Genomic DNA, 3,520 nt, shown 5'->3' on the forward strand with positions numbered 1-3,520 from the left:
AAATCAAGAAGATGTCAACTGAGGTTGAGTATCGTGTAATATTTTTTACCCTAAATATTTAAGAGTTTACTAGCCAAGTCCTATTTCTCTTTTGTGCACAATAGTTTTAAGTCAATGTTTATCAGCTTGCCCTCCAATAATCCGATAAATCCAGACAGATATTGACTGTTTTTATGAATATACATAAAGTTGTTTATTACTACAGTCATTTGAACAGTTCCTTTTTTATTAAGCATCCATCAAGTGCATTCTTCTAAGTATTGTTGCCTTGCCCAGAATTTGTCAATTCTCTTCTCCTTAAAATGCCCTGTAATACAGCACATAACAGATTGAATATTTGATAAAACTCATTAATTTTTTAATATTTTATTAGCTTATATTAGTTTACAGGGGCTTTCATTGTTACATTCCATATATGTTTACAAAGTAACTTGGTAAGATTCACTGTTCTGTTTCCATACAGGCATATAAAGTGAATCAATCAATCCTTTGCCCTCTCCATTCCCCCTCCCCCTCCCACTAGTACCCACACCAAACAGGACCTATTTTACATTCTTATCCTTCAATATTTTTTAGTATGTTTACTATTCAAATGGGTTTGGCCATGGTATTCCACACATGAATACATTTTACTTTAATCAGATTAACCCCTCTTTACTCTTTTTCTCTCCCCTCAGCCAGTTTTCAACAGCTTTCCATGTATTTCCATATACCACCTTCATACACAGATGCAATGTATCTCAGTATTGCTTACTTTCTATCATTCTCTTTGTCTCTCCTGCCTCCCCCAGTCCTTTCAAACAGTTCCACTAGTTCATGCATGTTCTATCTCTCTCTATATATATGTACATATGACCATGTATTTATGTATATATTTATCTTTTATGTCTACCTTCCACATATGAGAGAAAACATATGACCTTTGTCTCTCTGAAACTGGCTTACTTTCCTTATCATGATGGTCTCTAGTTACATCCATTCACCTGCAGATGGTATACTTTCATTCTTCTCTATGGTTGAATAATACTCCATTATGTATTTTTAATGTATTTTTAATCCATTCATCAGTATCCATGATGTTTCTGTAGCTTGGCTATTGTGAATAGTGCTGCAATAAACATGGGTGTGCAATTGTCTCTATTTTTTCCTAATTACATTCCCTCAGGGATGGTATGGCTGGATCCTATGACAGTTCTATTTTTGAGGAAACTCCATCCTGCTTCCCATTGTGGGTACACTAATTTACATTGCAACCAACAGTGTATAAGTGTTCCTTTTTCCCCCTGCATCCTCACTGGCATTTATTGCTTGTGTTCTTGAGTTATATCCATTCTGATTTGAGTGAGGTGAATCTAAATGTCATTTTGGTTTGCATTTCCTCTATGGTCAGGAATGTTGAACATTTCTTCATTCGAACTTCTTTTGAGAATTATCTTTTCACTTCTTTGCCCATTTATAAATTGAGTTGCTAATTCTTTGGGAGTTTAGTTTTTTGAGCTCCCTATATATTCTTTGTCAAATGCATCCCTAGCAAACATTATCTTAAATTCTGTGGGCTAGCTCTTCAATGTATTGACCGTTTCCTTTGCTGTGCAGAAGCTTTTTAGTTTGATGCAGTCCCATTTGTCAATCCTTTGTCTTATTTACTGAGCAAGTAGAGTTCTATTCAAGAAGTTATTGCTTACGCCTATGTGCTCTAGTGTTTTCCCTATTTTTCCCTGTCATCTCACAGTTTTGGTCTTGCATTGAGATCTTTGATCCACTTTGAACTGATACTAGTACAAGGTGAGACATTGGGATCTAGTTTCACCTTCTGTAGTTAGATACCCAGTTTTCTTAGCACCATTTGTTGAAGAGGCTATCTTTTCTCCAACATGTTTTGGTCTACTTTGTTGAAAACCTAATGGCTGCAGCTATGTGAATTTGTGTCTTGGTCTGCTGTTTCATTGGTTTTTTTTTTTTTCTTTTTAAAACATTATTTATTTATTCACATGTGCATACATTGTTTGGGTCATTTCTCCCCCACCCTCTTCCACTACCCTCTCCCCCCTTCCCCTCTCTTAGTTCCAGGCAGGTCCTGTTCTGCCTTTATCACTAATTTTGTTGAAGAAAAGAGACAAGCCTAATAAGGAAGACAAAGCATTTTTGCTAGTTGAGTTGAGGATAGCTATACAGAAATATTCCTAGGATTGCTTTCATGTACACATGTGTTATGACCCATGTTAATTCATCTCTAACTGATCTTTGCACTGGTTACTGATCCCCTACTCATAATAACCTCTGTCACTTTAAGGTTTCTTTATTAGCTCCTCTGGAGTGGGGACATCAAACGCTTTCATGTTTTGGGTTTTCTTTTTTTTTTTTCTTTTATTATTCATATGTGCATACAAGGCTTGGGTCATTTCTCCCCCCCTGCCCTACCCCCTCCCTTACCACCCACTCTGCCCCCTCCCTCTCCCCCCCACCCCCTCAATACCCAGCAGAAACTATTTTGCCCTTATTTCTAATTTTGTTGTAGAGAGAGTATAAGCAATAATAGGAAGGAACAAGGGTTATTGCTGGTTGAGATAAGGATAGCTATACAGGGCATTGACTCACAGTGATTTCCTGTGCGTGGGTGTTACCTTCTAGGTTAATTCTTTTTGATCTAACCTTTTCTCTAGTTCCTGTTCTCCTTTTCATTGGTTTTTGTGCCAGTACCATGCTGTTTCTATTACTATAGCTCTGTAGTATATAGTTTGAGGTCAAGTATTGTTCGTACTGCTCAGGATTGCTCTGAATATTTGAGGTCTTTTGTGTTTTCATATGAATTTTAGGATGGATTTTTCTATTTCTGCAAAAACTGCCATTGGAATTTTTAAAAAGATTGCATTCAACATGTGGATTGCTTTTGGTAGTACAGCCATTTTTACTATATTGACTCTGCCAATCCATGAGCACGGGAGGTCTTTCCATCTTCTGATATCTTTTCAATTTCTTCAGTGATTTGCAGATTTTATTATAGAGGTTCTTCACTTCTTTCATTAAATTTATTTCTAGATTGTTTTGAGGCCATCATAAATGTAATTGTTTTCCCTGATTTCTTTCTCAGTCTGTTCATTGTAAATATATTAAAAGCTACTATTTTTGTATCCTGCTTTTTTGCTAAAATACAAGAGTTTTTAGTGCCTTTTAGGTATACTACCATATCATTGGCAAATGGAGATAATTTGACTTCTTTCTTCCCTATTTGAATCCATTTTATTTCTTTGTTCTGTATTTTGCTCTGGTTAGGAATTTAAGTACTATATAGAATAAGATTAGGAAAATGAACACCCTTTTCTCATTCCTGACTTTAGTGGAAAGGATTTTCCACAAAATATTTTAGGATAAAGAAATAACAAGAAAACTCTTGGACCACTTAAACAGGGATAAAGCCATCCTAAAATGACCAGTCTGCCCCATATCATCAACAGCACACCCTCCCCCCTCCTCCTCACAACCTCAGGATAGCCTCAAGCATCTACACTCTCTATAATAG

This window comes from Castor canadensis, chromosome 6 (genome assembly GCF_047511655.1).
Source record: "Castor canadensis chromosome 6, mCasCan1.hap1v2, whole genome shotgun sequence".
Lineage (NCBI taxonomy): Eukaryota > Metazoa > Chordata > Mammalia > Rodentia > Castoridae > Castor > Castor canadensis.